This window comes from Rhinolophus ferrumequinum, chromosome 17, assembly GCF_004115265.2.
Source record: "Rhinolophus ferrumequinum isolate MPI-CBG mRhiFer1 chromosome 17, mRhiFer1_v1.p, whole genome shotgun sequence".
Lineage (NCBI taxonomy): Eukaryota > Metazoa > Chordata > Mammalia > Chiroptera > Rhinolophidae > Rhinolophus > Rhinolophus ferrumequinum.
The window spans coordinates 15,888,581-15,900,623 of record NC_046300.1 but is presented as its reverse complement, the minus strand read 5'-3'; positions in this window follow the sequence as shown (position 1 = coordinate 15,900,623).

Genomic DNA, 12,043 nt, shown 5'->3' with positions numbered 1-12,043 from the left:
TGTTTCATAGTGACGTAAGAACTAGACCCCAACTGTCTAGGTTACTCCTCCTGAGTTCTGTACAGGGAGATGTTTCTTTGAGTCTGCCCACACGGTGTTTATCACAAAACCTTCTAAAGTGGGCGGCGGGGAGGGATAAAGATGAGCCTTCTTCATTTTATCTCTTGGGACACTCAGAGTACAAGATGATCAGTTGCAAATGCAGTAGAAAGTGCCCCCAAACTATATTTTAATCTGTTGGCTGTAAAGACACCCAAACACTCCATGACTGACGGGAGAGGAAAATCCATCTGAGGCACTTGTCCCTGCCATATCTCTTCTTCTCAGTCAACAATTACCAATTACTGAGTTGTGCTACTGTGTTTCCCCGAAAATAAGGCCTACCCCGAAAATCTGCCCCAGTTAAGATCGTCAGCCAGACAGACGCATTTAGTACGTTATGACGATGTTCCAGAAGAAGATGACATGACTGTATTTGAATAAATGTAGATTGTTGTACATGAAAAAATAAGACATCCCCCTGAAAATACGCTCTAATGCATCTTTTGGAGCAAAAATTAATATAAAACCCGGTCTTATTTTCGGGGAAATACGGTATAAGACACAGTCTTATTCTCGGGGAAACAGAAACAGGGTCAGTAGGTTGAAATGTTGATAGAGTGTAGCAGTTAAGAGTGTGGGTGAAGCCAGACCCATGTGGTTCCATTGCTTACCTCAACTAAACCACATTTTTCATATTCTCCCAAACATGAATGACAAGAGGGTTTTATTCAAAGCTTATGGGATGATTAGTAAATTAATAGGTAAAAGTACTGAGCACATTATCCGGCTTGGGGAAAATTTCTCAATAAATGACATCTACGACTATGATTATTTCTGTTGATGTCATTGGTATCAATTCAATAAACATCAATTAGGTGCCAGTCCACTGCCTGCGAACCGTGGCCTCAAGAGAGAATAAAGACAAGGGAACCAAGGCTGACTGGAACGGAGGGGTAGTGGGCCTTCCAAGAGAGTGCGGGTCTCCCATCCAACTCACTAGCAGCATCTGTCTTGGTTTGGGTTCTCTCCTAAATCAGACCCTGAGACAATGATTCAAGGGCAGATGTTTACAGCTGGATGTGATCCCAGGAAACCCAGTTAAGAGAGTCAGGAAGTAAGGCAGGGAAGAGAAGGAAACTAACAGTGGATATGTTATTAAGCAGGGGACACTGTGGAAAACCAGATCTCAGTTCGGCTGGGGGACTCTCAGAGACAACATAACCATGCCTCAGCGTGATCTGATGTAAAGTCAAGGATTCTAGGGCACTTTGCCACGTAGTCCCTTTCCATTATTGATTGATGTCTGCTTTTGCCAGTATTATCTCCCCAGAGATGGCGTGTGCTTTGCTAGCCAGGAAATAGCCCTCAGGTAGAGAATCCCAGGTATTAACAAGAAGCAGCTTTTGAGGGATGAAGAAGTGCATGCATAAGAGATGGGTGAACATGTAGGGAAAATTACAGTGTCAAAAAAGAGACTCCAAATAAAGGCAATACTTATGTTCACTGCCTCAAACACTAGCGTTCTAATCCTGGTTTTATTGATGACTTTTGTGATCCCAGGGGGTGATTACAGTTCTAATTACTACTAATAAAATACAGCTTGGGTCAGCAGTGGGAGATAACAGAAAGATCTGAACAAGACATCTGGAGGAGATACCAGGATGGAAGAGAGGTGGACTTCATGTGAGCCAGGCTGGGGGAAATGTCCCAGGTAAAGTACTCCCTTTCTGTGGGCCTGTGACACTGGGAGAGAGAAGCAGTTTCACTCTGGTTCAATGGCAAAACTGTATCGGGGAACCAGGTAGAAGAGTGTGTAACTGCTCGAGATCTTGAAAATAATCATGTCCACCACAAGAAGTGAGTGGGACTTCCACTGACCAATGCTGAATTCTCCACTTGCATGTCACTCCCGTTCAAAAGAATCATCTCCATGTTCTGGTACCTTGCTGTGTTGGAGGAACTGCGCGTTACCGCACCTACTACAGCTTCCACACAAAACAGATTGAAATAGCTTCAATTCAGAGAGGATACGTAATGCACCAAGTTAGCAGGGAGAATCAGACCAAAGCCCATGTTCTTTCCACCCACCTCACTTTCAAACCTGTTGTGGAAGGGCAGCCTATGCCAAGTATTGAGCTAAGGGCACTCGCACAAATAGCCTCAGTTAATTTTAGAGTGTCGTCTCCAACAGTGAGCCAAGAACATTATCCTGACTCCACACTGTTCCTCTGAGCCATGGCTTTCCTGGACCTCTCCAACGCAGTCGGTTCAGCACCACCACAGTAGGGCTGGGACCTAAAAACCTGCAATTATGAACCCGTCAGTTCCCCCTTTCTACTGATAACAAATGTATCCAATTTTACATGTAAATCAAGATAAAAAGAGTAGAAAATTGTTTGTTTTTTGTTTTTTCCAGAATGAAAAAAGGAGTATTTGCTGAAGTCATTGTGATTGAACAGTGTTTAATTACTACTTATTTTACTGAGCTTTTTTGAGGTATGACTATAACTGTTTCACCAAGGTAGGAGGCTAGTTTGGGGCTTATTTCAATAAGTTGTAGCAGAGGAAAATGGTTTTATGGACACCAATGGGAAACAGCCACAGTTTTGTTAAGCTGCACTTAATTTTAAGTGCAAACTCTTTCTTTTTTATCGCACTGACAGATTAATGGTTTGAATTTCTAAATACCAGTCTATTCAAATGTCAGACAAAAACAGGGTTCCACCAACACTAATGTATCATCATCAACGAAATTGGGTTAAACGCTGATTCCCAGGTTCTGCTCAGATTCAGATTAATAATTTAGGCATTTTGTGTGTGTGTGTGTGTGTGTGTGTGTGTGTGTGTGTGTGTGTTACAAACTAACTAGGTGAATTTTACGAAGGTAATTCTCAAAAGAAAACACTAGATCAATAATAAAATTAGTTTATGTGTATCTCTGAAAAATAATTTGGCAGTATGAATTAGAAATTTGACATTGCAACTTTACTCAGGGAGATGTAACTTATAGAAATTAATTTACAGAGAAGAGAAGCCCATGTGCACTGCGGTCATGTTTCCCATTGTTTTATTGAAATAGTAACCTAAAAAAAACAAAACTCCTCAACATAAAACAATGCAAATGTACACAAATTATTTAACCACCATGAATCTCAGTTTTCCCAAATGTAACAATGAGACAATTTTTACCTAGTATCATTGTCGATTATAATACAAATGTCTGCAAAGTGCTTACTCAGTACCATTTAAATGTTAACATCCATGTTTCCTCTTTTCCTACACCCATCAAGATACTACACAAGATGATATGCACCAATTATTGAGTAAAATTCAGAGATGTTTGCAATACAATGCTGAGTGAAAAAACAGGGTCTGTATAATAAGTACAGAATTAAGCAATTGACAAATATGTGTTATCATGTTAGTTCAGGGGTGTCAAGCGAGGTGTCATGCGGGGTCTCTGGTCCTGCTCCACGCATAAGAACGCAGGATATGATGAGGCAAAAAAAACACCAACAGAGCCATGGATGGGGTTCATACCACTATATTCTTGCTGGCAGCTGGGTTGGAGACACAGGAAGCAGGAGCCACACGATCGGCAATCTGCCATCCGCTTCTCTGCCAACCAACCAACCAACCAACCTCACTTGCTAGCTGCAATCCGCACTTGCTAACTTAGCCATAGCAGTTATGCTAGTGGCTAATGGCTAACTAGTTACAGCTGATAGCCAACTAGTCACAGCTGATGGCCGTCTACTACCCAAGAGCCTGGAAACTGCTCTCTAGGACTCTGTCCCCACAAGGGGTCACCAACTTTTCCTGATAGGACCATTTAGTAAACATTTTAAGCTTTGTGGGATATCCAGTTTTTGTTACAACTACTCTGCCATTTTAGCATGAAAACAGGCACAGGCAACACATGAAGAAATGGATGCTGTGTTCCAATAAAACTTTACTTATAAGTCTTGTAGATTTATAAAACTTTTTTTACAAAAGCAGATGGCCAGCCAGATTTGGCCCACAGGCTATTGTAGTGTGCTGGGCCCTGGTCCAATATACATATTTTAGCTATATAGGAAATAAAAATGAAAATACTGTGTTTCCAATCCAGAAGGAAATGTCCCAAAGTTTAAATTAGATGGCATTTGGGTAGTTGAATTATGCATAATTATTTTATTTTGTATACATTTTTGTATTTTACAAAATTTCTCAAATTAATATACACTACCTCCAAAACGAAGGGGGGAGAGAACATTTGAAAATGTTTACACATTATCAGAGCCCTCAGAACAGTAAGAAGACTCTCACCTGAGATCAAAATATTGCTGTAAAATACTGACAAGTCTAATACTATTTGGATAAGGTGGGACATCAAGGCTGTTGCTGCAATTTCAGAATCCACTGTGCACTTGGAGCTCTGTGACTGATCTTTATCAGACCGTTTCAACTGTGTAGGATTTGATGTGTGTATTTTTGCAGCTGTGATGGGAGGCCCCCTTTCTGTCAGTTACACACGAACTCAAAACGTCACTTAATCAAAACCAACTACATTCAGTGGTGTTTGTCATTTGTTTAGCACCCTGCTAAGAGCTATGAAAGATAAAATGAGACACCATTATCATGATTCTCAAGAGTAAATTAAAAAAGGAAAAGTTCCAGAATGCTGGACGTGGTAGTGGCAGGCAGTGTAAACAGTTTCAGTTGCTGCTGATGTTAGCATTCGGGTGCCACTGCCCTTGGTGATGTGCGTGACCAGTGGAGTTATATCCCCCAAAATGTATTTTGAAGTCGTAAATCCTAGTAGCTCAGAATGTGGCCTGGTTTAGAACTAGGATCTTTGAAAACGTAATCAAGTTAAGATGAAGTCATTGGGGATAGCCCTAATCCAACATGATTGGTATCTGAATAAGAAGAGGGAAATCTGGACACAGGCACACAGGGGGAAATTCCCTGTGAAGACAGAAGCAGAGGTTGGAAAGATGCATCTGCCAGCCAAGGATCGGTTGCAACCACCAGAAACTAGGAGAGAGTCATTAAAAACTAGGAGAGAGTATTCTCCCTCTCGGCCCTCAGAAAGAACCAATCCTAACAACACCTTGATTTTGGACTTCTAGCTTCCAGACCGGTGAGAGAATAAATTTCTGTTTTAAGACACCCAGTTTGTGACGCTTAGTTATGGTAACTCTAGGAAACTAATACAACATAAAACAATTAACCTTGGATACAATCTGAGAAAAAGGATTTATAATTTATTTGGAAGCATGTCATTTATGATTCCTGAGCGCAGTTGTATTAGAGAGTGTGTTTTCATGGATAATCTCCAGGTAGCTGCCAACAGTCCCCACCATCCTTGCAAGCAAATGCCACTCTCATGACAAGGGGCAGAGACTACAGTTTTGCCTTTCCTTGATCAATAGAATGCAGTGGAAGTGACAGTCTGGGACCTGCAAACCCAGGCCTTACGAGGACAGGCAGCTTCTGCTTCCTCTCTTTTGGAGCCCAGCTTCCATGCTCTAAGGAAATCTAAGATAAACTAGCGAATGACTAGAGAACACCTGAAGGGAGACTCTACATGATGACAGTCCATCTTCAATGTCCCAGGTCTATCTGAACTCTTAGTTGATTGTAATCACCTGAGTGACCCCAGTCAGCAGCACAGAGAACAAAAGAACTACCTACCTGAGTCCTGCCCCCATTCCTGACCTATAGAATTGTGATACAGAATAGACGGTTTTATTTGACCACCCTGGGGATTTTATTACACAATAATGGGTAACTGATATAATGTGTATCCATGTTGGGGGTTGATGGCAGAAGTAGAGAGGTGGGCAGCGGGCTAGATTACAATAGATTAACATAAAAAGCAATGGAGGGAGAAGGGAAAGACTACGAAGATTAGAAATTTGGCAGTGGACGTACTGAAGTTAATTTGCCAAGAACAAGGAATAGACTAGATTTGTAGGTTTTCTTGTTTTTCGGTCAGAGCAAGTTGAGCTTGCTTGTAGAAAGGAGTCAATGATTGAGGAATACTTGCCCACCTCCAATTGTACTTTTAATTTAGCTGTTCAAAGGACTGTCTCCACAGTTCTGCCTAAAGAGCAGACAGGAATATGGTTCATCACTACACTCTCTGGTTCTATGCCTCTTAGCATTGAGTTGTCTCAATTCATTTTTCTCTTCTTGCTCAGGATAAGTTTTTCAGCAAAAAGTTTATCATGTCTTTTAAATGTGACACGATCATTTTTAATAAATTGTCATACATAGTTAGTGTTCTCATTCTCTAAATGCTTTAAGACAACTTTGGTACAACCCATGTGGCAAATGCAAATTTGCAAATTATAGAAAATGCAAATTATAATCAATATAATAATATATTGCCCAGCTACACAGCCCACTTTTTGGTCCAAAGAATGTAAAGACATGAGCAGGTCCCTATGTTTTTTTGCACAAGGCTCCTTCCTAAACATTCTAGATATTGGAAATGGTTGTCCTCCTCCCCTTCCTATTCCATTTGCAAACATACATGGCCACCATTAGGGCAAATTCATACTCATGTTTGAAAACTGAAGGCAGACGTTGCCTCCTTGAATCCCATATACATGTAAAGAGACATGTAAAAAGTACAGTGAAAATATAGGGGAGACCGCTATACTTTCACTCTGCTTTTTACGTGTCACTCTCTCTTGACATTTGAGCATATATGTGCTTCTTCTCTAAATCTGGAAGCTCCACAAGGTCAGTCTCTTGTCTTATATATTCCTCTAAGCTCAGTATTTCCAGCACATCAAATTGTTTAGTCATGTTAAATAATAATTGAACGTATGATCTGACACCAGAATCTGTGGCATGATCTTGCATGAGTCATCTAACTTCCCTATGCTTGAGTTCTTCTTTGTCTCTAGCTGAAAGGAAGTGATTGCTAGTTGCTCCTGTCTACTCTACATTGCTCTTCTGAAGTTTATCCAGTTAATCATCATAAAACACTCAGAAGACAAGGGGTATGGAACAATGCCAGATGGTAACAAATTCCCAAGGCATTTCGAAGAGACCTGTCAATCAGTGAAAAGTCATGGAATGCAGCTTCAAGTACCAGATACTCTGACAGCTGCAGAATCTTGTCTGTCTGTCATGCTGATGTCAGGGGTCCTGGGGGCTCAGCTATGAGTCCTGCTGATTGATGTTCATAGTCTCAGTTCTGCCGACACCTGTTTGCATGTATCCTTGAAAGATGAACATGTGACACCTCTGCACTTGTCTCTGATATTCAATTTCACATGTGTTCTTTATTTATCTACAACAGTTGCAAATCTTTTATAGTTGTGGATTCTAACATCACAGGAATTCAAAGCTGGGATTGTCTAGGACAGGCTGACATTAGCCCTGGAATGTGGTTGTCAATTCTTTTCATACAGTCCCACTTTAAATAATCAGATGTTGGATGAAAAGCAAATATTGCTGCTTAAATGCAAATAAACATACATACAAATGAATGCACTTTCCAAAATTTCCCACATTTTCCAATATGTTCACCTTCCAATATTTTCCAAAATTTGCCACAACAGTGGATCTTCCAACCCGATTTAAGCTACCCTAAGTAATGCTGCAATAAGCAGGGAATGTTCCCATCAAGCCCTACCAAAATTGAAGATTCAAGAGCAAAAAATGTTTTGTTTTTTTTTTTTATGCCTGTAAGTTTTAGGGTGTTTTGTTACACAGTAAATGATTACCGATACACTGCTCTATCTAGTTCTAATTCCTACTCTTAGAGACAGCTATTTTAAATTTCTTTTGCTAATTCTTCTGGAAATTGCTTCCATATTTACAATTAGCTAGCGTCATCTCAATACCAATTAAACAAAGTTATGTACACTTTCTAAGACTCAGCATTGTCATATATAAAATGCGATAGCAATAATAGCTTCGTTACTGGTTCTTCTAAGGATTATCTGAGACAATGAGCTTAGACACACTATACAGGAAATGGCACATAGTAAGCGCTATGTAAATTATGGTTTTTATAATGAGGAGAAAATTACATTTTTCATGTCAATGTACAATAATCAAGACAATAGAGATCCATAACTGGGATACACATGGTCAGGATCTAAATAGATTTAAAATTAGCATGACCTTGAAAACAGAGACTTCTGCACAGTTGAGCAGTTCATACATACGCTTATATAGATGTTTCTTGAGTTTTAAAAGGTGGATATTATCTGTAAGCTTTAACTAGAGCATATGATCACTCACCTCTCTTTACAATGATTATGAAGGCTGCCTTTCTCCATCTTCTTGTTCTGGTAACATCATAAATTTTACTTTAACTAAAATTTAGTATTTACATATTTATTATTTAAATATTTTTGTATTTGACACATTCCATTTTTCAACTGTTTCCTATTTTTATTTTGTGAAGGTAATTTTCACAGTTTCATCTTTTTTATTGTTGTTTTGCTTAATTTTCTATGTACATGCCATTAATTTATAAATAAATTCTTTGCTTTAGGCTTTCCTCTGATTTCTGGCTATCTGCTCAGGCTTGTAAGTGAGTTACTAAAAATCTGCCTGGAATTGACATTCCAATGGAAAAGCAAGTTAACAGGTGATTTTGAATGTAGAGAGATAAAGAATTAAATGGATTTTTAATTAAGATACCCCAATGTCATTCTCTGTAGCAGTGGTCTTTTGGACTGAGGAATCACCTAAACTCTTGCCTGAAGCAGATAAACCTCCTGGCCTAAAGAGGGCAGAGGTTCTCATCATTCATCTGTTTTCTGCTGGGAATTTCAATCATACTAGCTATGCCTAACGACCACAAGATGCATAACTGCAGCCCTCCAGAAAGAAAACCTAGTATGTCCTGGTTTTATGAAGTGGCTGTTACATGGCTGTATGAATTTGAAGAATGATGTGACAGCTCTAACGGCTCCTAAACTTTCTATTCTCCTTTCTGCCCCCCCATCCAACACATCGGCCTTGCACTCCACCTTCAGAGGTAGTTGGAACTTCTAATTTCTGAGCCTTTCCAGGGTACTGTGGCATGACTGAATTTGCTCCTTGAAGGCTCCCCATTGCACACTTTCAGCTCTGCCAGGTATGCTGAGTCAGTTATCGCTGTCCTTATTCTTCTCAACTTCCAAAATTAATTAAATTAACATTTTAAATTAGCTGTTGTAGCCTAATTCTCATATCGCATGCTTTAGTTCCTTTACATAGTGCACATGTTTATTCCTTTACTTTCCTTTTAGTGGAGTTTAAAAGGAAGTGAGGTAAATCTATTTGTTTCCATTAACATGTTTCACTGACAATCTGTATCTTCAGTCCATTATTCTCAAATATTCTCTGGGATTAGAATCAGAAGCTAAGAGTGAACCAAAGACAAAATGGGTTCTGGGGAGAACAGTTCTGTCCCCTACATACCATGGGACCAGCTTATTTGAGGGGAGCTTTCAAGCTCCTTGGTCAGTGAAACTCTCACTATTGTGCTAGAGATTTCTGGAACACCATCTGTGGAGTCAGGCAGGGGCTGACTCCTCATGAAATTTCACACTGGAATCAAGCTGAGTCAGAAAAAGGTAACAAAGGCTCTGTTGGAGTAAAGGTTATTATTCTTTACAGGATTTGGAGCCAGGAGCCTCTCTTCTGGCTTCGCCAACATACTCAAATCAGGAAAACCTCATTTCCTCGTGGAAGGAAAAGTGGGTTTCTGTGAAGCTGAAGTACAAACATAAACTTCACATAGATCTTTCTTTTTATTTTTAATTAAAAAGAATTATATTATTTGGTGTACAATATTATATTGGTTATATCAGTCTCAGGTGTACAATATAGTGATTTGACATCTTTATACCTTACAATGTGATCACTCTATTAATTCTAGTAACCATCTGTCACCATGCACACTAAGCACAATATTATTGAGTATATTCCCCTTCACCTTTTTCACCAATCCCTCTGCACCCCCCGCCCCTCTGGCGACCATCCTTACCATCTCTGTTAGAACTGACCAGGGACAATCCGGAAGCCTCTGTCACTCATTGCTGACCAGTCCCTCCTTGATTGTTGCTTCCTCCCTCCTCGGAACTGCTTAGCTTTACATTTGAAAAAGTTAACCTGACTGAACTTTTTGTTTTATATAGAAACTGGCTACTTTAGAATTTGTTTTTTTTTAATTAAAGTTTATTGGGGTGACAATTGTTATTAAAGTCACACAGATTTCAGGTGTACAATTCTGTAATACATCATCTATATATATTTATCACATTGTGTGCTCACCACCCAGAGTCAGTTCTCTTTTCATCACCATATATTAGATCCCCTTTAACCTCATCTACCACCCTCCTCCCCCTAGAATTTCTTTTCATGTCCCCAACTCTGCTGCTAGAGTGTAGCTCTTACCCCAGCATGAGACTTTTTCTGTTTTGAGATGCAATCAAGGAATATGTTCTCCCTGGCTGAGTCTTCTGATATGTGGGGCATTTCAGGACTTGCCTCAAACAACGTCTTCCCACTCTGTGGTCCAGAACAAGGTTTTGGAAGTAGAAATGTGAAAGAATAATAGAACTTGAGACTTAAAATCAATTAGAGTTTAGTTAGAAGATGCTTGCTAAATAGTGCAAATACACACACACACACACACACACACACACACTTTTTTTTCTTTCAAATTTATGGACTGTTCTCCTTTGAATGGATAATGAAATTAAATCAGACCTTTAGTTTTTCTCCTTTGCTTAGTCAGCTAAAGTTCAATCTGCTGAGTAAACCTGAATAGACCAAGTAGGCGATCTCAGTCACGGAGAATCAGATGACTGAGCCCTTTCTCTCCTTTTTTCCATTTTCGTTCTCCTAAACCATAGTACATTTGTCCATCTCGAAAAATGATGTCCTTAGAACCAAAATGGTAGCAATTTCCTAAGTTACAAACAGTGAGGGTTCTTCATCCACTTCTCAAATATTTTTCATATGAAATTCCACAAACAAAAGCATGGGATTTCTATTCTGTTCACATGCTTGTAGTATTCTCATACCCTCCATTCATTTTTGCTAGAAAGGATGACAATTCCCAGATGGTACATTGTAGCAGAAAAATTAAACTGAACATCTTTTAAAAATAAGTTCTTCAAGTGTTACTGGCTTCTTTTATCTTCTTCTTCTTCTTCTCCTTCCTTCCTTTCCCCCTTTCCTTCCCCTTTATTCTTCCTTCCTTCCTCTACCTCCACTTCCTCCTCCTCTGCCTCTTCCTTTACTGGTGCTAGGTTATATCTGAAATAAAGTTGTCCAAAGAAGATATTTAAGTCTATTTAAGAACTTGAAAAAGATAGACAGGCAGGGTAGTTTTAACTGTTGTAGTCTTGGTGATAAAAATCTAATAAAGCTTTAAAACTTGACTCTTCTCTCATCCATATCCTCTTCTCTGTTTTAGAAATCCCAAATTGATTTGTCAAGACAGATCAAAGAGGAAAGAAATTTTCCATTGGGATTATTGCTTCTGTGGGTGAGCAAAATATAGGCAATGAGTTATAGGCAATAAAGAAAATGAAAAAAAAAGTGCATGGTGTTCTAGTTTTATTACTTTTTTATAAGGCCAATTTAATGATGACTTTCACCATCCTCCTGGTAAAGAGAAGGTGCAATATTTCTATTTTGCCCTAATCTCTCTGAGATATAGTATAGTCTATTATCTTGCGCTCTATTCTGAGAGTCAAGAATTCTTGCTATTTCCTATGCTTTCCTCCAGAGCACATGGAATGCAGTGGGTGCTATGATCTCAAAACCTCCTCAGTCATCATGGACAACTTGAGCCTCATTGTTCTCTTCTGCAAAACAGGGTAACAATACTCTACATATGTGTAAGTTTAGCTGGATTTGGAAAACACAGAATTCTATATCAACGTCACTCTAGTCAGCTTACTTGTCATAAATAGATAGATAAATCTGTTTATACCATTGTGCATGGGTCTTTGTGTATGTGTGTGTATGTGTGTGTGTGTGTGTGTGT